The sequence below is a fragment of the Dermacentor variabilis genome, chromosome 1 (genome assembly GCF_050947875.1).
Source record: "Dermacentor variabilis isolate Ectoservices chromosome 1, ASM5094787v1, whole genome shotgun sequence".
NCBI classification, from domain to species: Eukaryota; Metazoa; Arthropoda; class Arachnida; order Ixodida; family Ixodidae; genus Dermacentor; species Dermacentor variabilis.
The window spans coordinates 224,283,143-224,309,693 of NC_134568.1; positions in this window are offsets into that span (position 1 = coordinate 224,283,143).

A 26,551-nucleotide genomic window follows, 5' to 3' on the forward strand; every position below is an offset into this window, starting at 1 on the left:
AATGCAGTGGTTTAATATTACAAGCTATAGTGTCTTCTGCTCAGAAATCGCGCTCTAATTGCTGTTCGGTGCTTCCCACAAACAATTAAGGTGATTCTGAAATGTGAAAGCTTTCATTCGATCAATCATTACAGCCTAAAAGAATCTCTATGGCTTCTTCATGCAGCTTTGCAAAATCCTCGATTTTCGCACTAACGCTGAATAATGACTTTCAAGAAAAAATAAAGTGGCTTTAAAAGGAGGCGATGCAAGAGCAGACAATTTGCGTCTCTTCAGAAAGCAACATTTCAAACGATTCTTTTAGGCTCTGGGTAGTACGGCCACTGTTATCGTGGATATATATATAGTCACCGTCCTCACAAAGACGCTGCACCTCCTACAGTATAAAGGTGGACGTTCGCATCACCTGAGCCTATAGTTATGCATATATAACATAATCGTTTTAGTTTTTCTCCCTCGGTATTACCTATATGCAGTTTAGTTAAACGTGCCTGCCCTTTGTAGGCAGTAACGCACACCGCCACCATATTGCGATGTTCAGCGGATCCGACATCTAGGCGAGGAAACGCGTGTGACACGGCTGCTGCTGTCGAGAATCGACCGGGCGTCCTCGTGATCAGTTGCATCACATTCTAGCCGTTTGGGCCACCGCGACTGGCCGCGATGCGAGGCAAAGGTGAAGTTATCCACCCGCCTTCGCTAAACACTCCCCTGACGCCTGTCGTTCACGGAGCGTGCACGGTATAGGTCATGGCGATCTCAGTCGCCTCCCCGGACACATTTGCCACTCGAATCACTCTCACGAGGAATGTAAGAAAGAGGCGAGGAATCTTCATTATCTGCGAAGCAGCGAACAGCATCTGTTCGCTGCCATAGACAGTGTCTATGTTAGTGATAGCTCACCGTTCTTACTGATGTGCTTACATATCGCAGCGGTACTATTTGCCACTTTGCAGTGGAAGCTCACCCGTCGATTCCAAGTAATCAGTGGCTCTCAAGGATCGCATGACGAAAAGCTGCATGAAAACAGATGCACCTTGTTTGACCTCGTTTACTCGGGTGTCAACGCACGTGATATGCCTGGTTGAGTGGAAACATTCTGCTCCCAACAAAAAGTGGTGTAAGATAAGCGATATCGCCCTCCTAAAAGAGTACTTGTCCACGAGTACCAGGGCTACGTAAGAAAGGCATTCTGCTTGGCTAGAACAGCGCATTGCAAGTGGCATAACCGCCTTTAACAACGAGACTGAAGCGGGTGCACTCCGCCTTTCCCGTTGAACGCACGCTTCTTGGTTTCAGAAGACCCCACGTTCAGAGTTGTGGATGATGAATGACACTGAGCGGAGACCGAGTGAGGGCAAATATGTCGGCCCGTCTAGTTCGCTTCCTACTTTTCAATTCGTGACAGTCGCCTGTCTTCCCGGGCGAGGATCTGAGAAAGTGCAGACTGCCTCCTAAGAGACAACCACCGTGCTGCAGGGGAAGCCCGAGGAAAGCTACCGCGCAAATTTCTGCGACATGTCAGCACGCTAAACGCTGTTCGTGCAGCCAAAGAAATAAAGAAAGCGACTGCCAAGCAGGCTCCGACGGCTGCAACACTTGTTGAGTATTGCGTTTCTGAGCCCTGTCCATCGGCTCAGCCTGGTGGGGAAAAGTAACAGCAAAATGAAAGTAGCTGGCAGACGAGAGAAATGTTACGGACACCCACACATCGACAAAAAGTAACGTTCAAAGCAAGGCATGGAAAAGGGGACTGGTGCAACGAGAAAGAGAGAGAGACAGAAAGAGAGAGCCTACGAGGAATGTACGAGGATCGAGAGATTCCACGAAAACAATTTAGAGTTTGTACTTGCCGCCGCTGCCTTTCTCTTTGTCGCAGAGCGGCGCAAGAAGTCGCGGAGCGGCGCAAGACGTGGAACTTCAACTGTTCCACTGCGCTTGTTGAAACAGAGAGCAGACTCCTGTTTCTTGGCTTTTTTCGTTACTTTTGCGACTAACCTCTCTTCTTAATTTCTGCGGCTCTCGCGCCTTCTTTCTTGCTCAGTCCTTTTTATGATGATTATTATTATTATTTTGTGAGTGTGAGAGAGAGAGATTGAGAGGGGGGGGACGAGAAACCATCACACGACGGCCGCCGGAGGAGAGCCGTCCGTACATACATTTCCATTCCACAAGACGTGAAGTGGAGAGCAGGGGGTGGTGGTAAACGCAAGGAAAATAACCAAAGGAAATAATCGTCTCGGCTTCTTCATCCCTCAGTTTTTCCGGTGACTCGAGTTGGGAAGCGCGGCGCGCGTTTGCAGAACAAGACGCGGAGAAGTGTACGAAGCAGGACATCCCTGCCGACGTTCATCCGGTCGTCGAGAGCCCAGTGCTAGAGAGGAAGGCGAAGAAGCGAGGGGCGGCTGCACCGAGAAATCTCAGAGTAAAGATAAGCAAGGCGGCCGCCACCAAACAAAAGTAAAGACGTCAAAAGAGTGCGAGTATGCGTGCGGAGGTTTGTAAGGGGACTCAAGGAAAACAGCCCCTGTCTGGGCGGCGAAGGAAGACGACCGCCACTCCGCGCCCCGGGGGGAAAAATGACATATTTTTACACTCGCCGCCGCCGCTCACCGGGCTGCCGCTGTGACCCGAAGAAGGCAATCCATCACCAAACCCAGAGGCTCGCCTCTCGCTCACAGCTCGTTCCAAACTTGGTTTCTATCTTTCGTATTTTTCTTCTCGAGCACCACACCCCCCTTCTCCACTCCGATGGGGCTTTTCGGAGAGGAGCTACCCACGTGATGCTGTCGGCGCCATTTTGTTATAAGTGGTAATGTGCCGCCGGGCGAAGAGCAAATTCTGTAATCCTGTAGCTGTCAACGTCGAGAACTGCTGGAACATCGTGGCAACTCTTGTTCCAGGAATTAGGCAGAGAATCGGCGAAATTGTCTCGCGGGTCACCAAGCGAGCGGCGAGAAGTCGGAGCTGCTCAGGCGGGGCATAAATTTTGCTCTTACTTTTTCTGGCGAGAGCGCTGCGTGCCTTATGGGGCTAATTTACGGGCGCATGCGTACGCGAGATCTGCTCTGCCGACGCCATCACAGCAAGCGCATATGTCGCACGGGCGGTGTCCGATTGTAAATTATTGGCCGTGCAACTTTGAAGTGACGAAACGGCCTAAAGGCTAGGTTAGAGCGGAAAGGCCCCTATTCAGGAATTTTTAGGCTCCTAAATCACTTGGCACTCACTGTTGTAAAATGCTCCGTTTCAAGTTTAACTGGGTCGCGCACTGAACTCGTCGCAAGTAATACCTGATGATGCCTCCGGGAACGAGAGAGCCGGCTTGGGTTGTTTTATTATTGTTATCATTTTTATTTGAGCCATTTACATCGGCTATTCACGTCGCGGTTTTGAATAACTGCCACACGAGCACACCTATTGGCACGCAACAAGTAAGCTGCATTTCTACCCGCACTGCTTACTTGCCGCAGTGGCTCGGTGGCAGTGTCGCTTTGCCGCTTAGCACGTGGTCGGGTGGTTCGATTCCCGGCCGATGGCGGCCGCCTTTAGATGGGGATCGAATTAAAAAATTCTGGCTCTCTAGATATTACTCTGCGTGAGGTGTATGGGGGAGCAATGTAACCACTCGGCTACGCGCACGACGCATTCGCACGAATTCCCAGATACTTGGAGGGGTTTAGAGGTTTAACCATGCGCCATCCGCACCGCCCGCTGCTCGGGAGTCTCGGCCGCACAACGAGGCCTCGCCGCAGCCGTGTCCTGACGCGTCCATTTGCGCTCGCGAAGCGCAGCCAAACGCGCCGCCCGCTGCGCGGAAGTGTCGATCGCACCGCGGCGTTGGTCGGCGATCGGTCAGAATCTTAGGACGAGCCATTCAGTCTATTGCGTCACGTCGCGTCTGACGCTGCTGCAGCGTCTGCCTTGGACCGAACTTTCTTGGGGCGCGACGCGGCGTTCCACGCAACGTCAGCGCGGCGTTCGAAGCAGTCAGCGCTGCTGTGATGCCCTGTCCACCCTCCATTCCTCCAAAAAACCTGCGGCGCACCGGCGCTCTCTCCACTCCGACGGCACCCTTCCTCGCAAAGCGCGTGTTTACCCTCCTCTACTACAACGTCTTGTTGGGGAGGGAGCTTTTCCCAGACATACCCGAATCGCTACGCGCAGCGGCTCCTCCTGTACAATCCTTCCGCATTAAAACGCTCGTGTACCGAGCTTTGTCCCTGTTCTTGTGTACAAACACTGCCTCACACACATTACGGGGAATATACCAAGAATCGGGTGGTTTCACATTAGCCCAAATGGTCGAAAAATATCCATAGCCTTAGCCCACTACGGTGTCTCTGTCTCGAGAGAGAGGGAAATTTTAATGGCAGAAAGCTGAACAGGTCGGCCTGTGTGCGCGCGGCGGCAAGCGTGGACATACATTCGGTTCCGGGCTTCCGCTGCTGGCTTGAAGCAATGGCTCAGAGTGATCCATCGATGGCGATTCAACTACCTTCTGCTGGAACCGTGGAATGGGAGCCAGGGACGTTAAACCCGGCAATTTACGTAATTTTCCTAGTTGTTTGTGGTGCTTAAGTAAGGAAAAATTACGCACTCTCCCTGATGTATGTATGCTCAAAGATATAAGTTCATTGCCTTTATTTTTCCACGAGTGGATTAGTGTCTTATACTAACAGCTGTGTCACTACCTTTAACACTTCATTGTCAGCTCAAGAAAGATGACACATTTATTATTTCAACGTATTGCACTAGAACACTTCAGTACAGCAGTTTTTGTGAAAGTCGGATATAAGTTTCCTCGTAGCGAACTGCAGTCAGAATACGCAAGAAGCACAGGACGCGTGTCAATCTTCATATTGTCAGTAAAGAGATGCACTATACTTCAACAAAATCCACTTTCAGCGGACTACGTGTCGCCCTATAGTCATATTACTATACTTTTGAGCAAAGCAGTAACATTATATCTTAATATCTGTTTTATGTGACGGAAAGGAGGAACAAACCAGGTTTCCGGGTTTCGGATCAAGTCAGTTGTTTTGTCCGATTTTAATGGTAATAGTGATGGAAAAAAATATTAAATTCTTTTTTTACAAAAGTCATTACGTACAATATTTCTAATAGGGTTCCATGTGGATAATATTAAAATCCTGAAATAGATCCCGAGTAGTAGACATACGCTCAATACATGCAATATTCCGAATAACTGCCATTCGGACAATAACAACTTTGGTAATATTTGTCTCTGTTATGTTGCCCCATATTAGTCACAATAGTTTAAAAATTAACGTAGTATTGGCTGTATGTTAAGTTCCACTTTCATCAGAATTGTTGATCTACCACAGCAAAGGACTACTTCTAATTGCAGACAATTTTCCACGCATTTGGTTTATAGCGTGGACGTCGTTTTAATTCTTTAATTTGGAGCACGCAGTCTTCGCAGACTGTTGCATTCGGGCACGGTGGCTCTCAGTACACAAAAAAACTGCGTTCTGTATTCATGACAGAGGGTATAAGCTCGACTGAACGAGGACGTAAAAAGAAACAGATACACAGAGACTGTTGCATGGTGTATCTGTATATGTGTAAGCGCTGCTGTCTCTTGTGTATCTGTTTCTTTCTACGTCCTCGTTCACTCGCGCTTATACAGTCTATCATGGATTCTAACCAACTATCCCGCCAACGCGTTTTAACCAAGTTCTGGATTCCCTATAGCGTCTTTAATTATACGTACCACTGTTCTCACTGTTTCCAGTAGTTGTTGCGTTCTCCAGGGTAGCGTACTCCACCGCTGCCGAGTTGTTGCGACACCTGTTTATTGAAGCTCGGCCGACTTTGCCATTGGGTAGCGTGGCGTTGTCGGTGGGCTGCAGGCATCCGGTAGACCATGGCGACCAGGCAAGGGCGAGGCGACTTCTTGTGCGAAACTTGCACGTTTTATTCAAAGGTCGGTGAAAGATGATAAGGAGAGAATGAAGTTTAAAATACATTGCGGAGCCCCTCTAAATAGGCTCTCTAAAATCTTGGGCGGGATCTTGCTCACGTCAACGTCACGTGACAGGCACTGAGTCTGGTTTGTGGATGGGCGTCTCCCACTTTCAGTGAGCCGGTACGGGCCCGCCTCCGCAGGTACCAAGCCCCCAGGTCTGGGATCGGAGGCGCTTTTCCTTTCTTCTAGGTGACGTTGGTTCGCGGGAAGGGCGCCTGGTCCATTATCCCAGTTGAAGTGGTAAGCCCTCGTCGTGGCTTTGCAGCTGCTCTGACTTTCAGTGAGCCTGTAGGTCCAGGAGGGGCGGCTTGATCCTTTCTTCTAGGCGACTTTGGTTCGCGGAAGTTCTCCTGTAGAGCTTGACAGTTCGTGGAAAGGGCGTCTGGTTGTGGATAGTGGCGGATGATCCATTGTCCCAGATGACGTCTTCACGAGCGTGCCTCTGCTGGCAGCAGCCCGGGGATGCTTTCTTGTTCTCGGAAAGGGTTTCCATGCACACACACAAAAGGGCCTGTAAGCACTGCGGGGCCCTGCCAGACCGTCATCCACTCGAGACAACCTTGGCGAATTAGAAAGTCACACTTCGTTTCGATGAGGCATGGTGGTCAAGCATCCTTTTTGCACGGGGTGCTACACGCCAACCGTAAGTTAGTCAGGCACGTACCCAGGGGGGTGCCTCCCCCCCCCCAAACTAAGCGGCATACCCCTCCCCCCCCCCCACTTGTGCCACTTCTTCTCACACACATTCCTAAAGCGCCGCCAAATCATTCTTGAGACTTGACAGCTATTCGGCGGTCAACATTTTGCTGCATTTTTCACTCCTTTTGGATGGCGATAGTTATCGGCATATCCTGTAGTGTGAAGGCCAGTTTTCTCATCGATTCGGTGCCCGCGCGATTAACTCGAGATGCGTTCAGTTGTCGCCATCTATTGCAACAGTCACGCGCATCGCTATTGCTTCTTTAGTTTATCCTTCTTTGTTTAGACTGATCCAGTGACCAGGAAAGGCATTCAGTTCGTGGTCAGCTGGTCCGTACGCTCGTGGAACGAGTTGCGGCCGGAGACAGACAGCTTTAGCTTAGCGTTTACAACAAAACGTAAACGCATTACGTACGCAAAGAAATAGCGTTGTCATCACTGCGCATGCTCTGAACGTTATTGGGCTTTTTACAGTTTACATGTGCTATGATACCGTACGTTATTTGGCGAGTTTAACGTTCGAGTGTTTACGTGCGCTAAGAAATATCGTTGTCGAACATGGCGGCACCCATGGCTCCCGCTTCAGCGTGAATTCTCGCGATGGCTCCGCTCTGACTCGCGTTGATCGCCAGTAACTATTGAAATGAGCCTTCGCTTTCTCTAAACTCACCTGAAACGTTCGTTATAAGCGCATAGCGCGCCCAATTTCTGAGATGGTTCGGCGATTCCGGCGCCCGTACGCAACGAGACACGTCGGCATAGCAGCAACAGGATGATTGGTAATGGATTGTCTTGGCCTGGATAAGTTGGCAGGAGGCACCAGACGGCGCCCTGTTTTATGACGTCTTCCTTGCATTTGCGTTCGCGTATACGGTAAACTAAAAGTCTTGAAAGGACGCGCACGGTAACGTCCCGCAAAGGTGATCACGTTTAGGGCACGTAAGGCGACAAACGCTATTATAAAACTGTCTAATGCCAGTTGCGTTTAACTTTTCCTTTTGCTTCATTATTTCCTCGAGTGACGGCTCGCCGCGACGCTGGCATATCCTCGTAACCATATACCTGTGATATAGGTTAGATAAGGTGGAAAATAAAATCATCCTGCAATAACCGTTAAACCCATAAGCAATGTGAATGTCACCCGTTGCCTCGCCTGGTTTTTTCCCTAATTGTACAGCACTTTTCATGCAAAATTGTCAGTTGGAAACAAGAGCCGCAAGGAGTTGAGAAATTTAGCGATCTACTATAAAGGAGGGAGCAGAAGCAACAACCAAACAGGAAGGAAAAACGAAAATTGACAAATTTAGCCGTAGCTTGTGAAAGTATTTATGGATCAACACTTTTTTATTTAAAGAGGAAGTAGCGAAAACGCCGCCAGAAATAGAGAAGGATTCTGTGTGTTTTAAATGACGCTTTTACCGTTATCAGTCTTACCGCCTGACGTAGCCACTTCTCTGCTATGCTTATATGGGTGTTTTTCTAACATCCCGTGGTGGGCTTACTACTCCTAGAGCCGCAGCGTCCTGCGCTCTGCGCGGTTGTATGGGACTGGCAGGCACGGGGGCATCGTTACGCAACTTCCCAAATAACTATACGAGTCGGTTTTCGCACTTAACTTGGTAAACAGTAAACGAGGGATCCAGAAGAACTATGATTGCTCCGCAAATATATATTGCTCTGTATATCCTTCAGAGCTAATTCAGAAAAACGCAACTCGAAATCTTTATTTTACGATTTCGCTTGTTTACTTGTTCTTCGCAGTGTGCCTCCTGCGCTTCTTTCCTGCGCGAGTCCATTTGATGTGGTTCCTTGTTTGTCAAGCAAAGGATAGTTCTATCTCACAGGCGTATACGTGTGAAATACACCTTATTTTATTTCTCTTTTGTTCCCGGCCACGCCGACCGCATTTCGATGGGGGCGAAATGCGAAAATACCCGTGTACTTAGATTTAGGTGCACGTTAAAGAACCCCAGATGGTTGAAATTTCCGGAGTCTTCCACTACGGCGTGCCTCATAATCAGAAAGTGGTTTTGGCACGTAAAACCCCATATTTTCCTTTATTTTGCGGGATTACGCGTTTTTATGGCGAACGGTGGGCATTATTAACATTTACACTAGTAAAGATACCCCCCCCCCTTATTTGCACAAAAGACTTACCTTGGGTTGCCCCCCCCCCTCCCCGAAACAAAATCCTAAGGCGTCAATCTCTAAGAAGATGCCTTAGAAGAATCTCTAAAGCGTCAATATTATCGCCAGCGGAACCCTAGTAATCGACAAATTGAGGTAAATGCAGGACACGACTAGAGACTCCATCGAGAGATTTCAAGTAATTGCCCGATAACGAAGACACTCCTCATTTAAATTCTGTAGCTAGCACTCAACCACTAGTTGTAAAAACATCGCTCTGTTGCATTATAAGACGAAATAAATGCTACTTGTCCCGTTCTATTTCATCTTTAGTAAAAAAAGTCGCAGTTTAGACCGAGAGGCGAGGCATCGATTGCGATAGCAAATTCATCATCATCATCATCAGCAGCAGCAGCAGCAGCAGCAGCAGCCTGGTTACGCCCACTGCAGGGCAAAGGCCTCTCCCATACTTCTCCAACTGCCCCGGTCAAGTACTAATTGTGGCCATGTTGTCCCTGCAAACTTCTTAATCTCATCCGCCCACCTAACTTTCTGCCGCCCCCTGCTACGCTATCCTTCTCTTGGAATTCAGTCCATAACCCATAATGACCATCGGTTATTTTTCCTCCTAATTACATGTCCTGTCCATGCCCATTTCTTTTTGTTGACCCGCAGGGGCGTCTGCGTCAGCAGGCGTTTGGTGTGTTGCGACACCACGTACCCGAGCACATGGGGGTTGGACCCTCCCGCGTGTAGCCGTGCGTGGCTTAGCCGTGTCCGGGGAAAAGGGGATCCTGGGGGTTGAGCCAATGCCGGGTGTTTGGACCTTTACGGCCCCTCGGCGGCGGCAACACACCTCTTTGGCCTCTGCTTCACGTAGACGGCACCCCCGGACTGACCCACCCGGGGGAAACCGGTAGTCGCCTTTTCCTGTCTCTCTCTTCTCAAACCTTCGTCTTTATCTCTCACTTTACATCTTTCCTGTCTTCTTCTCTCTTCTATTTACTTCCTTTCTCCTTGGCGGCAAGGGTTAACCCTGTGTGGCTATCCAACCTTGGGTAAACCATATTCGGTTATAGTGACGGCGTACGACTGGCGTCGTGCAGACTTGTATGCAAGCTCTGCCGCGTCCCCTCGTTGGGCTCCATGGTGGGCGGTCGGCGCTGTTGCCGAATGTACACATATTTTCATGGAAACTTCTTTCCCCTCCCTTGTTGATCGCCCTCAGAAACGAGGGCGCACCGAAGATGTCTTCAAGTTTTTTGGACACCAAATCCAGAATTTCCCGCGCTTCCACGTTATCCACTCTGAAAAGCCAAACAAAGCAGTTCGAAACATCTCCCCATTCCTTGTCTCAAAGTCCTTGACTGATGTTTTTGGTCCAGGTTACAAGGTGTCGAGAATGGGAAGCGGTGACCTCCTCTTGGAGCTCCGCGATCTGAAACAATATGAGAATATACAGAAACTAGTGTCATTTAGGGAGACCCCCATAACAGTAACCTCACACCGTACAATGAACACCACCCGTGGTGTTGTGTCAGATGATGATTTGATTGACCTGACTGAGGCGGAGCTCCTGGAGGGCTTCAGCGAACAAAATGTGATCAACGTCAGAAGAATTAAGATGAGGCGGGATGGTAAAGAGATCCAGACGAAGCACCTAATAATTACTTTTGGATCAAGTATCTTGCCCGAGTCAATCGAGGCCGGGTACATCAAGCTCCGTGTTAGGCCGTACGTGCCAAACCCACTCCGTTGTTTCAAATGCCAGCGCTTCGGTCACAGCTCGCAGAGCTGCCGAGGCCGCCAGACTTGTGCTAAATGTAGTGCCCAAGAACACACCTCTGAAGCTTGTGAGAACGCTTTCCACTGTGTAAACTGTGACGGGGATCACGCCGCGTACTCGCGGTCGTGCCCCTCATGGAAGAAGGAAAAAGAAATAGTAACGATCAAAGTAAAAGAGAATATATCCTTCAAAGAGGCACGCAGGCGGGTAGTGTACCTGCCAAAGAAAAGCTTTGCCGAAGTGGCGCGTCAGGGGGCAGCGTCACAGCGGCCTCCGGTGGCTGTCCGACCCACAGGCAGTGAGTCGGCAGTTACGCCATCCGCCCCTGCGGCGGTTGCAGCTAGCGCTGCTCCGCCTACTCAGCAAACGGGGCCATCGACCCCGAAGGTGGGCGCAGCCGAGGCTGCCCCAACCTCCCCGGCCCTTTCCAGCGCTGGCAACAGCCGGCGCAGCCAAATCCCTCAGGGAGCCCCATCGACCTCCGGGCTGGTGGGCACAGGGGTCTTGCCCTCCAAGGCGGGATCTTCCCTGGTAACTTCTCGCTCGCAAGAGCACGTGTCCGGCGCCTCACTAGAGGCAATGGACACAACACCTATCCTCAAGGCGCACCTAGCGCCGAAGGAGCGTCGACACTCGCTCGAACGCTTCAGAAAGAGCAAAACCCCTGTTACAGGGCCTCGAAAGGGCTCTGTAATCTAAGGAATCTCTTCCGTTCCCGTAAACACAGCACCTATTGACCTCCAATATGGATACACAGATAATTCAGTGGAACGTCAGAGGTCTCCTTAGAAACCTTGATGATGTTCAAGAACTAATCCACAAACACAATCCCAAAGTGCTGTGTTTACAAGAAACAAACTTAAAACCCAAACACACAAACTTTCTGCGACAGTATATAACATTTCGCAAAGATCGCGATGGTGCTGTCGCATCATCGGGCGGTGTTGCCATTGCTATCCATAAGAGCATTGCATGTCAACTTTTACAGCTACAAACGCCTCTCGAAGCAGCGGCGGTTCGAGCTGTACTCCTAAACAAACTCATCACCATTAGCTCTCTTTACATACCCCCACATTACAAATTAACGAAGCACGAATTCCAATCCTTTATTGATCAATTGCCAGAACCTTACGTTGTTCTTGGCGATTTCAATGCGCACAGCTCTCTGTGGGGCGACTCTCGTATAGATTCGCGAGGTCGTCTTATTGAACAGTTCCTTTTCTCTTCTGGTGCGTGCCTTCTCAATAAGAAGAAACCCACATATTACTGTCTTGCAAACAACACTTTTTCTTCAATTGATCTGAGCATAGTTTCTCCGTCCATACTGCCTGAACTAGAATGGGAAGTTACCAGCGATCCCTACGGAAGCGACCACTTCCCCGTACTATTAAGAACACTTAAAGAAGACGAATATCCACCACAGGCTCCTAGGTGGAAGACTGAGACAGCAGACTGGGAGAAATTCCAAAACTTAACCAGTATATCATGGGATGACATGTCCTCGTTAGGAATTGATGCTGCCGTGGAATATTTTACAGCCTTCATAATAGATGCCGCAACTAAATGTATATCACAAGTAAATGGATTGGCATGCAAACGGCGTGTCCCGTGGTGGAACGACGATTGTAGGATTGCTCGTAGGAAACAGAACAAAGCGTGGGGGATGCTACGCGCCTCCCCCACTGCGGAGAATCTTATCAATTTTAAAAAAGTAAAATCCCAAGGTAGGCGAACCCGCCGACAAGCCAGAAGAGAGAGTTGGCAGAAGTTTTTATCTGGTATCAACTCCTATACAGATGAGACCAAAGTCTGGAACAGGGTCAATAGGATAAAAGGGCGACAAACATATTCACTCCCTTTGGTGAACACACAAGGTGAAACACTGAAAGATCAGGCGGACACACTTGGAGAACACTTTGAGAGCGTGTCGAGTTCAAACCACTATTCGCAATCATTTTTGAAATACAAACAAATAGAAGAATGTAAGCCAATAATACAAAAATCCAGACAAAATGAACCTTATAACCGGCCGTTCAGTATTGCAGAGTTGAGAGCTGCTTTGACCACATGCAAAAGCTCTGCACCGGGACCTGATAGAGTCATGTACGAAATGATCAGAAACTTACACACTGACACCAAACTTACACTACTCACGCTCTTCAACGTTATTTGGGCTACGGGATACCTCCCATCCACATGGAAAGAAGCGATTGTGGTCCCTGTTCTTAAGCACGGTAAAGACCCTTCCTTGGCGGCAAGCTACCGTCCGATAGCTCTTACAAATTGTCTTTGTAAGCTTTTTGAAAAAATGGTTAACCGCAGACTAGTACATTTCCTTGAACTCAACAATATCCTCGATCCCTTTCAGTGTGGCTTCAGAGAAGGGCGGTCCACAACCGATCACCTTGTGCGCATTGAGGGAAACATTCGCGACGCCTTTCTACATAAACAATATTTCCTATCCGTATTCCTCGATATGGAGAAGGCGTACGACACTACGTGGCGCTATGGAATCTTGAGAGACTTGTCGGGAATTGGCATCCGTGGCAATATGCTCGTGCTAATAGAAAGCTATTTGTCCGACCGTACATTCCGCGTGAAAGTCGTCAATGTATTGTCGCGACCTTTTATACAGGAAACTGGTGTACCTCAAGGAGGTGTACTCAGCTGCACTCTCTTCATCGTGAAAATGAACACCCTTCGTGCTTCATTACCGCCAGCCATTTTTTATTCTGTTTACGTAGACGACATACAGATAGGTTTCAAATCCTGCAACCTTTCTGTATGTGAGAGGCAAGTTCAACAGGGCTTGAACAAAGTGTCCAAATGGGCAGAAGAAAACGGATTTAAAGTTAACCCCAACAAAAGTTCTTGTGTGCTTTTCACAAGAAAGAGAGGGCTTACTGCAGAACCCAGTATCGTAATGTATGGCCAGCAAATTCCTGTGAACAAAGAACACAAGTTCTTAGGCATCATACTTGATTCGAAATTAACCTTTATTCCACACATAAAGTACCTCAAGGTCAAATGCTTAAAAACAATGAACTTACTTAAAGTGCTATCCCACACAACATGGGGCAGCGACAGGAAATGTTTAATGAACCTTTACAGGAGCCTCATTCGATCACGGTTGGACTATGGTGCCGTGATCTATCATTCTGCAGCCCCGAGCGCGCTAAAGATGCTAGATCCGGTCCACCATCTAGGAATCCGACTGGCCACTGGAGCTTTCAGAACAAGTCCCATCGAAAGTTTATATGCAGAATCAAATGAGTGGTCACTACATCTGCAGAGAACATACATCAGCCAAACATATTTCCTGAAAGTCCACTCTAACCCTCAACATCCATGTTTCAATACCGTTAACGATATGACATATGCTACACTCTTTCATAATCGTCCCTCCGTAAGACAGCCTTTCTCGCTGCGTGTGAGGGAGCTTAGTGATCAAATGCATGTCCCACTCCTCGAGATCCGCCTAATGCATCCAGCGAAGCTGCTACCTCCTTGGGAGTGGCAGCTCATACAATGCGATATATCTTTTGTGCAAGTGACAAAGCATGCTCCTGAGATAGAAATCCAAATGCATTTCCGGGAACTCCAGTACAAATATTCCTGCACGGAGTTCTACACAGATGCATCGAAGTCACGCGACGGGGTGTCCTATGCAGCCGTCGGTCCATCCTTCTCGGAATCCGACGTACTACATCCGGAAACCAGTATCTTTACGGCTGAGGCCTACGCACTCTTGTCGGTTGTAAAGCATATAAAGAAATCAAACCTCCAGAAATCAATTATATATACGGACTCCCTTAGTGTTGTGAAGGCCTTGATGTCATTCTGTAACCACAAAAATCCGGTAATTAACGAACTCTACTCCGTGCTGTGTAAAGCATATATATCCAACCAACATGTGATTGTATGCTGGGTGCCTGGGCATAGGGGCATTGAGGGAAACGTACTAGCGGACCAGATGGCCACATCCATTTCATTGCATGCAATTAGTCCTACTGCTTCGGTCCCTGTCACAGACCTGAAGCCTTTCTTAAGAAGAAAACTGCGAAACCACTGGCAACGTATGTGGGACGCAGAAGTAAATAATAAACTGCACGTAATAAAGCCACAGTTAGTTTCTTGGCCCTCCGTAACAAAATCACGGCGAACAGATGTTCTATTCTGTCGCCTCAGAATAGGACACACGTTTGGCACGCATAACTTTCTGCTCACTGGAAATGATCCTCCAACCTGTGGTAGATGCGGGGAGAGGCTGACCGTCCTCCACGTCCTCCTGGAGTGTCGGGCAGCCGAATCTGAAAGAAGGAAACATTTTTCCCTAGCATACCGGCAGCACATCCCCCTACATCCCGTAATGCTACTCGGCCCAGAACCTTTATTTGACACCAACGCAGTCCTAAGTTTTCTGAAAGATGTTGTCTTGCATGTTTTTAGCCCCACATGTTCGTAGCGGGTCCTCTCTTCAGAGGATGCCGCTGCGATAGCTGTTTAGTATAGCACATGCCTCTAGGCCCTTGTGTTTCAAGGGCTCTGGCGAGGCAGCAGTGCTCCATGTAATTTTACGATCTTATATATTTTATATTTTGCATCATTCTTCTACTATGGATTTTAATCTTCATAGTATTCGTCACAAGTCATCGCCATAATTTTATACCACGTAGACTTTACGCACTTTACAGCGACTATTTTAGGCCACTTTACAGCCAAGTCACATCTTCGTCACAGAACTCATCATTCCACCGCGAAGTCACTAACACTGTCTTGGCGCTCTTTGGCCATATCTGGCCCTTGCGCCACTAAACCACACACATTCATTCATTCATTCATTCTTTTTGTTGATTTTAACTAAGATGTCACTAACTCGTGTTTGTTCCCTCAACCAATCTGCTCTCTTCTTATCTCCCTTAACGTTGCACCGATCATTCTTTCCATAGCTCGTTGCGTCGTCCTCAATTTAAATAGAACCCTTTTCGTAAGCCTCCAGGTTTCTGCCCCGTACGTGAGTACTGGTAAGACACAGCTGTTATACACTTTTTTCTTGAGGGGTAATAGGGATCTGCTGTTCATGATCTGAGAATGCCTGCCAAACGCACCCCAGCCCATTCTTATTCTTCTGATTATTTCAGCCTCATGATCCGGATCCGCCGTCACTACCTGCCCTAAGTAGATGTATTCCCTTACCACTTCCAGTGCCTCGCTACCTATTGTAAATTGCTGTTCTCTTCCGAGACTGTTAAACATTACTTTAGTTTTCTGCAGATTAATTTTTAGACCCACTCTTCTGCTTTGCCTCTCCAGGTCAGTGAACATGCATTGCAATTGGTCCCCTGAGTTACTAAGCAAGGCAATATCATCAGCGAATCGCAAGTTACTAAGGTATTCCCCATTAACTTTTATCCCCAATTATTTCCAATCCAGGTGTCTGAATACCTCCTGTAAACACGATGTGAATAGCATTGGAGAGATCGTATCTTCCTGCCTGACGCCTTTCTTTATTGGGATTTTGTTGCTTTCTTTATGGAGGACTACGGTGGCTGTGGAGCCGCTATAGATATCTTTCAGTATTTTTACATATGGCTCGTCCACACCCTGATTCCGCAATGCCTTCATGACTGCTGAGGTTTCGACTGAATCAAACGCTTTCTCGTAACCAATGAAAGCTATATATAAAGGTTGGTTATATTCCGCACATTTTTCTATCACCTGATTGATATGTGTGAATATGTGAATATGGTCTATTGTTGAATAGCCTTTACGGAATCCTGCCTTGTCCTTTGGTTGACGGAAGTCTAAGGTGTTCCTGATTCTATTTGCAATTACCTTAGTAAATACTTTGTAGCCAACGGACGGTAAGCTGATCGGTCTATAATTTTTCAAGTCTTTGGCGTCCCCTTTCTAATGGATTAGGATTAAGTTAGCGTTTTTCCAAGATTCCGGTACGCTCGAAGTCATGAGGCATTGCGTATACAGGGTGGCCAGTTTCTCTAGAACAATCTGCCCACCATCCTTCAACAAATGTGCTGTTACCTGATCCTCCCCAGCTGCCTTCCCCCTTCGCATAGCTCCCAAGGCTTTCTTTACTTCTTCCGGCGTTACCTGTGGGATTTCGAATTCCTCTAGACTATTCTCTCTTCCATTATCGTCGTGGGTGCCACTGGTACTGTATAGATCTCTATAGAACTCCTCAGCCATTCGAACTATCTCATCCATATTAGTAATGATATTGCCGGCTTTGTCTCTTAACGCATACATCTGATTCTTGCCAATTCCTAGTTTCTTCTTCGCTGCTTTTAGGCTTCCTCCGTTCCTGAGAGCCTGTTCAATTCTATCCATATTATACTTCCTTATGTCAGCTGTCTTACGCTTGTTGATTAACTTCGAAAGTTCTGCCAGTTCTATTCTAGCTGTAGGGTTAGAGGCTTTCATACATTGGCGTTTCTTGATCAGATCTTCCGTCTCCTGCGATAGCTTGCTGGTATCCTGTCTAACGGAGCTACTACCGACTTCTATTGCACACTCCTTAATGATGCCCACAAGACTGTCGTTCATTGCTACAACACTAAGGTCTTCTTCCTGAGTTAAAGCCGAATACCTGTTCTGTAGCTTGATCTGGAATTCGTCTATTTTCCCTCTTACCGCTAACTCATTTATCGGCTTCTTATATACCAGTTTCTTCCGTTCCCTCCTCAGGTCTAGGCTAATTCGAGTTCTTACCATCCTATGGTCACTGCAGCGCACCTTGCTGAGCACATCCACATCTTGTATGATGCCAGGGTTAGCGCAGAGTATGAAGCCTATTTCATTTCTAGTCTCGCCGTTCAGGCTCCTCCACGTCCACTTTCGGCTATTCATTAATTGCGGATAAGAAGGTATACATTATCCGCATATTATTCTGTTCCGCAAACTCTACTAATAACTCTCCCCTGCTATTCCTAGTGCCTATGCCATATTCCCCCATTGCCTTGTCTCCAGCCTGTTTCTTGCCTGCGTTGGCATTGAAGTCGCCCATCAGTATAGTGTATTTTGTTTTGACTCTACCCATCGCCGATTCCACGTCTTCATAGAGGCTTTCGACTTCCTGGTCATCATGACTGGATGTAGGGGCGTAGACCTGTACAAGCGTCATTTTGTACCTGTTATTAAGTTTCACAACAAGACCTGCCACCCTATCGTTAATGCTATAGAATTCCTGTATGTTACCAGCTATATTCTTATAAATCAGGAATCCGACTCCTAGTTCTCTTCTCTCCGCTAAGCACCGGTAGCACAGGATGTGCCCGCTTTTTAGCACTGTATATGCTTCTTTTGGCCTCCTAACTTCTCTGAGCCCTATTATATCCCATTTACTGCCCTCTAATAATACTGCTGGACTCGCCTCACTAGATAACGTTCTAGCGTTAAACGTTGCCAGGTTCATATTCCAATGGCGGCCTGTCCGGAGCGAGGGATTCTTAGCACCCTCTGCTGCGTCGCAGGTCTGACCGCCGCCGTGGTCAGTTGCTTCGCAGCTGCTGGGGACTGAGGGCCGGGAGGTTGTGGCCAAGTACTACACCAGGGTGGCCAATCCGGCTCTGGTGAGGGAGTGCGTTACCGGTTCTGGTCAACGGGATCAGGCCACACTCCAGGCCTGTTTATGCAATTTTATCAACACGCGGATTTTTTTTTACTTTAATCCGGTGGAAAATTGCGCGGCACCGGGATTCGAAACACGGACCTCTCGCACGCGAGGCGGGTGTTCTACCTCTACGCCACCGCTGCGCTCTATAATTTAATTAGTACATTAGCAAATTATACGCAGCTATTGAAGTAAGGATAGTTTTATCGGTCGTACAAACTTGGAAGAGAGAGAGAGAAAGGCAAAGGAAAGATAGGGAGGTTAACCAGAGATTATCTTCGGTCGGCTACCCTGTATTGGGGGAGGGGCAAGGGAATGCGATAGGTGAAAGAGAGAAGGATAAAAAAATTAAAAAACTACACACACACACGCGTTCACACAAACTGTTTCTGTGGGCACTGTCACGCAGCCCGCAAAGGCGTTCCCAGTGTTATGCAGTGTCAGCGTACAATCCTGCGTCACACAGTGAAGTCACAATCTGTCAGAAAGTCGAGTGTCCTTTAAATACCGCAGCAGTGCCTTCATAGCCGATCGCGCTGATGTTCGCGTAGGCCAGTTTCCAAGGATCTTGTTTTCTGTCATTGGGCGCTTGTACAGTTTGTCTAGGGTGGCTGAGAGGACTGCTCTTTGCGGGTTGAAACGAGAGCACTGACAAAGAAGGTGCGCGATTGTTTCATTGCACCCGCAGAATAAGCTTGGAAACATTCGCAAACATTCCATATATGGCGCGCTAGATTGGGCGGCGATCGACAGTTCCCTTGCTCCCGGTCGCGAAATGCGCAGTTGCTGCCGGAGCACAACGCCGCATCCCCCTCCCTCCCACGGCCTTCCCCGAGACGGAAGACAGCGCGTTTGCTCTTGCTCTCCGCTTTCTCCTTCGCGCGCGCCAGATTGAGCCACAATCGCTGGATTCCTCGCGTGCTTTCACTCGCAGATACAGCATACGACGCGCGGCGACGCTGTTATCGCCCTTGGACTTTATACGGAACGTCACGGCGACGGTGACGGCAAAAATACGCTTGGAGGGTCCATCTAATTGCTATCGCAATAAAAAGAACTCATTGACATTACCCTTGACAAGATACGGGCATCGAATGATTTCGTTTTCGCTCGGCTCTGCGCCGCCCACGCTTTCGCGTTTCGGTAGTTTCCTTATCGCGTAGTGATGCGCTGCTGGCTCGTGAAACTCACACAAACTGCAAGTAGCAGAGGATTACAGTTCCATGTGATGTAGCGGGATGCCCGAACGGTCCACGCCACTTCACCAAAAGCAGCTGCAGCGGCGAATCCGCCGCTGCCTTGGCTTTGTTTCTCCATGGCCACGCATTTGCGTTTTCTGCAAAAAACCGTACCGCCGTCTGTCGGGCGCCGTTTAACTCACCGACGGTAGCAAAGGGCGGTGATGGCGTATCCAACGTCACCACTCCCTGGTTGGATGGCGGGAGATTTTAACTGCGATAAAGGTATTAGGACCATTTAGATGCAAGTGTCTCGTAAACTAAGTCTTTTCTTGGTACGAAACACGCGTTGCGAGGTTTCTGGAATCGTATTCAAACAGTCTACGTCTACTTAGTATTTGCCTTTAGTGTCCCTTTAATAATTGATCGGTTCAACATGGATCTACGAATAAACAATCGCATGCCTTGCTTCCCTGGATAAACGTGTCTAAGGTTCCTGACTTGAGGAACTAAGCATGGGTACAATCAGCAGACCTGTAAACGGTACACATCAATAAACCGGACGGCACATGCATTAGTACAGTTTCTGGGGGAATAAGCGCTGCCGACTACTGTACCACCTCGGTAAAACAGATACATTTACGATGACAGATCTTCAGAAATTTATTTAATATGCCAACTGGGAAGTGTGTTTTTTCATATTGATGGCTATGTAGATACGATTCAAAGCGTGAGTTTTTTCAATTACAAGCGATAAGTTTATGGTGTTGGTCACAACTATTTGAAAAAACATACAATGAAACTCGAGAAAATAGAGGAAATATATTGTTATATTAAATAGTAATGTAGAAATAACAAATCCTAGGGCGCCTAAGCACTTATGAGCTGAGAATGCGAAAGCATTAATGTCCAATTGAACGCCGCTTAGCAATCCTTCCAGTTGGACAACTCCTCGCGGGCAAGCGAGTGCGTTGAGACGCTTGGCCAACGCCTCCCAGATAGCACAAGGCAAGTGCATTTCGATTCGTGACGTCATACTACCTTGCAGGACTGCCATAGAATATAATGGGGACGCTCCCGAGTAAGCCGTGGTGATTTCGACGTCGCCGCTTTCGTCACGCCAGACTTGGCAATGGAAAGTTCGGACCAAGTAGCATGATGGCATTGTCCAAGAGCTCTGTGTGTGTGAATTGCCGACTGCTTCGATAGCTTATGTATGCTTGTGCTATTACTCAGTGGTGATGTCGAATGGAATCCTGCCCTGACGATAAACTTCTCAAAAGTCTCATTACTGGCCAAAAAGAAATTCTCGAAAAAATAAGCGCAGCCCTGTCAAGCTTGACGACTACATTGCCCAGACTCGCGGCTGAATTACTTTGAAAGCGAACTGAAGCATCTTTCGTCATATAGCGCACAATTTGACCACTGGGAAAAGACGATTAAGCAAATGTCCCAAGATTTTCCAGCATTGCACTCTAAAAATGACGACCTGGAAAATCGCAGCCGGCGAAATAATCTAGTTATCTATGAGCTGAAGGAAATAGATGAAACGCCAGTGTCGCTAAGAAAGCAGGTGATCAATGATGTTTTCTCTAGTAAGACGGGTGTGAGGTGTTAGGGATGGCGTCTGGCACGTGCAGAAAGGAATTTCAACCGACCATCTCTCACCTTGCCTCGTCGAAATGAGGCGTAACTTCGCCTGCTATGGGTGGCGTCCCGCACCTCGTGCAGAAAGAACTTTCTCTCACCCGACCTTCTTCCACCAGGCCTCGTCGAAATGAAGCGTGACTTCCTAATTCGCCATGACCATTTCGAGTGTCAGCCGGTCTGGCGGAAGCCCCGCAGTGTACAGGCCTCTTTTGTGTGTGTGTGTGTGTGTGTGTGTGTGTGTGTGTGTGTGTGTGTGTGTGTGTGTGTGTGTGTGTGTGTGTGTGTGTGTGTGTGTGTGTGTGTGTGTGTGTGTGTGTGTGTGTGTGCGCGACATTAGAGGGGCCTGTTCATCGAACGGCCAAAAGGAGAACTTCCACGAACCAGCAACGCGCAAGGGAGATGGACAAGCGTCTACAATTCCAGGAGGCGGGACGGCCTCCTCCTTGCAGCAGACTTTCCGTGCCGGCCACGTGACGTCGACGGAAGCAAGAGCCCTCCTCCTTTCAGCAGGCTTTCAGGGCCGGTCACGTGACGTCGACGGAAGCAAGATCCCTCCCACGATTGTAGAGAGCCTATTTATGGGGCTCCAAAATGTACTTTTGATCACTTCATTCCCTTCTCATCATCTTTCATCAACCTTTCAATAAACGGTGCAAGTTTCGCACTAGAAATCGTCTCGTCCTCGCTTGGTCGCCATGGTCTACCGGATGCCTGCAGGCCGCCGACAACGACACGCTACCAAATAAGTAACGTCGGTCGAGCTTCGATAGGCAGGCGCCGCTACAACTCGGCAGTAGTACGATACGCTAATCTGGAGTACGCAACAAACTGACTGGCAGCGATCGGGATACGCAAACCAGGAGACCCCAACTTGGACGACAACTACGAGATCGTAGCCTCTTCGTCCTGGTGACAACGTTCGGAAGGAAGGTGTCTGGATTCATGACTGCATATGGTGAGTGCGCGGCTTTTCTTGACTGAGATATCACTTGGCTTTACGTATATTTTGGAAAGCACAGAGCAGTGATTTTTCTTTGACCCTTGACGGAAGTTCAGAGTACGTCAAGGTTGTTATAAAGGGAAGAGTTAGCAGCACTAAGGGCACCCATGAACTTGAAGGCACTAAAGAAGCCGGAATTGGTGAGCTTGGCCAAAGAGTTGGGACTCCAAATTGCGAATCAAAGAGAAAGCCGGAGATCATTCAGGCAATCGAAGCGATCAGGGCAGACGACGATGAACTGAAGGAACCTAGAGAGCACTGCAGAGAAAGAAGAATGGCGTAAGCGCCTCGAGAAAGAGGAAGAGCGTAAGCGCCTAGAGGGAAAAGAGGAGCGCGAGCGCCCAGCACGTGAGGCCAAAGAAGAGCGCGACCTCGACATGAAGCGCCTAGAGATTGAGCTTCTGAAAGCCCAAAATACTGAAATACCTAACATGGAGGCACGTGAAAGCGAGCGCAGAATGACAGACTTGATGGCACCCTACGCAGTAGGAGGGGACATAGGTCTTTTTCTGGTACAGTTTGAGCGCACGTGTGAGAACGCAAAATTCGCGAGAAACACGTAGCCGCAACGCTTGCTTACGTTACTGCCACGTGAGGTAGCCGATATCATTGCCCGCATGGGGAAAGAAGAAGCGGAGGACTTCGATGAAGTCAAAGCGAAGCTGCTTAAAAAAGTACAGATTATCAGCGCAAGCATTTAGGAGAAAATTCAGGAAAGTCGAGAAGACCAACAGTGAGTCATACTCAGATTTTGCATACAACCTGGAGGTAAACCTTAAGGAATGTCTCGCGAGGCAAAATGTAGAAAGTTATTGAACGTAAGCCCTGCCACAATGATCGCTGAGCAGGAAATGCGTAAGGTACAAAGCAATGCTAAGCATTACTATGACAGGATGGCTCGCACGCGACGCTTTGAAGGGGGAGAAAAGGTAATGATCCTGAAACCCTCGTTGAAAAACAAACTAGAGGTTCAATGGGAAGGGCCGGTTGACATAATTCACAAATTATCTGAAACAAACTACGTAATCACGGTACCGGGAAAACGAAGGACACCACAAATGTACCATAGCAATCTACTTAAACCCTACCGGCAGAGGGAAGCCATTGTGAACATGTCCCTTAACCTACATGTGGAAATGCCTGTCGACTTTCCAGAGTTAACAGCAGGGACGGAAGCAAAAGACATTCACGAGACCATTGGCAAGTCTGTAGAACAGGCGGAGTTGAATCCCAATCAAAGGGCCGAACTGAGGGAACTCGTGCTTGAATTTAAAGACGTATTTTCAGACACGCCGGGCAGAACCACTTCGATCGGTCACGATATCGACTTAACCTCATCGGACCCAGTTCGTTCGAAAGTTTATCACGTTTCACCTCCTCAGTGTCAAGTCATGGCCGCTGAAATAAACAAGATGTTAGAGCTAGGTGTAATCGAGCCAGGAGAGAGTGATTATACCTCGCCTCTTATCTTGGTTGAGGTCCCAGGAAAGGAGCCGGGACCAAGTATCGACTACCGCAGGCTCAATTTAATTACGAAAGATCAGACTTATCTAATACCGCATATCGAGGAAAGGCTTGAGAAAGTGAGCAGTGCTAATTTCATCTCTAGGGGGCGAAATGCGAAAACACCCGTGTACTTAGATTTAGGTGCATGTTAAAGAACCCCAGGTGGTCGAAATTTCCGGAGTCCTCCACTACGGCGTGCCTCATAATCAGAAAGTGGTTTTGGCACGTTAAACCCCATAATTTTTGTAATTTCATCTCTACGCTCGAATTAGTCACAGGGTATTGGCAGGTTCCGTTGACCGAGAGGGCAAGCAGGCTTGCGGCGTTTATTTCGGCTCAGGCCGAAAGTCCTGAGCTTTGGATTCAAGAATGCGCCATATTGCTTCTCTAGCCTTATGGACCAGGTGCTACGAGGAATGGAGGACTTTGCACTTCCGTATCTCGATGACATAGCAATCTTTTCTTCATCATGGGCAGACCATATGCAACACGTGCGAACCATGCTGTGTCGTCTACGAGAGGCCAACTTAACTGTTAAGGCTCCCAAATGCCAATTAGGGCGTGCGGAAGAAGCCTATCTAGGTCATGGAATAGGGCAAGGCCATCGTCTGCCTTCCGAGGTTAAACTGACCGCAATAGACAACTTCCCGCAACCACGCACCAAGCGGGACATCAGATCATTCCTTGGCTTGGCGGGTTATTACCAAAGATATGTCCCGCGGTATTCCGAGATTGCAAGTTCTTTAACGGATGCTCTCAGAAGAACAGAACCACAAACGGTAAAGTGGGATGACGCAATAGAAAAGGCTTTTAGTATGCTGAAGAAAGCACTAACGAATCAGCCAGTGTTGAACGCGGCCGACTATCTAAGCCATTCATTCTTCAGTGTGATGCCAGCGACAGGGTTATCGGGGTGGTGCTCTGCCAAAAGAAAGATGTCGAGAACGAACACATTGTACTGTACGCCAGTAGAAAGCTTTCAGTTCGTGAGGAAGCATACAGTGCATCAGAAAAGGAATGCGCCTGCGTAGTCTGGGCGCTGCAGAAGCTAGCTTGCTATATCGCTGGTTCAAGATTCACCATAGAGACTGACCACTGTCCCCTCACATGGCTGCAGTCCATGTCTGCGAAAAACGGTCGTCTTTTGCGCTGGAGCTTGGCTCTTCAACAGTACAGCTTCGGTATTCGTAACAAGAAGGGTAAGCCTAACGGCAATGCCGACGGTTTGAGTCGTTGCGCCTAGAGTAGCGAAAGCCTCATGCTCACCCGGGTTTTCGTGGCATTTGTACGTTCGTTCATACGTTTATTTCCGAAGTGTAGCCGATTGTTAGCTGATTTTAATAGCCACGTCTTAACGCTTTCAAGAAATGGATGTTTTTAGTGTTCAGGGGGGAGGACGCGCGTAAGGAATGGGAAAGGTGTAGCGGGTTTTCTTTTTTTTTTAAGCCGGATGTGTCTTGGAGGAGGGTGGCCTTGTGCTCGCTGCTTTGTGGTTGTGGGTCCGGCACTGTTCTGGGGTGATGGCTATCTCACGCAGGAGACGAAAAGTGGCGAGACCTGCTTGCAAGACCACTTTCACCGGACCGGACCAGCGAGAAAAGGTCACAAGAGCGCCACGAGGACTGATGACCACTCCCAGGAATCTACCAGCTAAGAACTAAGGGTTCGTCCCCTCTAAGGGGAATTCGGCTACTGAAACGCCGATCCCTCGCACAGCGGCTGCTGGCCCCTACGTGTCGGAATCTTCCTCCCCCGCCAGAGAGGCTGTTATGGTTGGCGTCTGGCACCACGTGCAGAAAGGAATTTCAACCGACCATCTCTCACCCTGCCTCATCGAAATGAGGCGTGACTTCGCCTGCTATGGTTGGCGTCCCGCACCTCGTACAGAAGGAACTTTCTCTCACCCGACCATCTTCCACCAGGCCTCGTCGAAATGAAGCGTGATTTCCTTATTCGCCATGACCATTTCGAGTGTCTGCCGGTCTGGCGGAAGCCCCGCAGTGTACAGGCCTCTTTTGTGTGTGTGTGTGTGTGTGTGTGTGTGTGTGTGTGTGTGTGTGTGTGTGTGTGTGTGCGTGCGTGCGTGCGTGCGTGCGTGCGTGCGTGCGTGCGTGCGTGCGTGCGTGCGTGCGCGTGCGCGTGCGCGTGCGCGACTTTAGAGGGACCCGTTCCTCGAACGGCCAAAACGAGAACTTCCACGAACCAGCAACGCGCAAGGGAGACGGACAAGCGTCTACAATTCCAAGAGGCGGGACGGCCTCCTCCTTGCAGAAGACTTTCAGTGCCGGTCACGTGACGTCGACGGAAGCAAGATCCCTCCCACGATTGTAGAGAGCCTATTCAAAGGCTCCGAAATGTACTTTTGATCACTTCATTCTGTTCTCATCATCTTTCATCAACCTTTCAATAAACCGTGCAAGTTTCGCACTATAAATCGTCTCGTCCTCGCTTGGTCGCCATGGTCTACTGGATGCCTGCAGCCCGCCGACAACGTCACGCTACCCAATAACGAACGGCGGTCGAGCTTCGATAGGCAGGCGCCGCTACAACTCGGCAGCAGTACGATACGCTACCCTGGAGTACGCAACAGAGGGTAACTTGCATAGAAACAATTCATCGAGTCGGCACTAAAAAGCAAAGCGGTAAAAGACGAGTTATCTTACGGCTGTATGATTATAATGCACAAAAAAACGAGCTTTTCAAACATGCGCATAAACTAAAAGACCCCGGTCTGTCATTCAATAATGGTTACTCTCATGAAGTTCGTTTAAAAAGACAGCATCTATGGAAGCATGCGAAAGCGAGAAGGGTGAGCATTCTGCCAAGCTTGCCAATAAGCTGATTATTGATGGTGCAACCTTTATATGGAACTCTGAAGCACATGACGACATTGCATTGGGAAGCAGCCGCGTAATCTTGTCCTGTTAGTAACCAAGTGGTGTTTGGTTAACTGGAAGACTTGGTAAACAACATATGTGCTGAT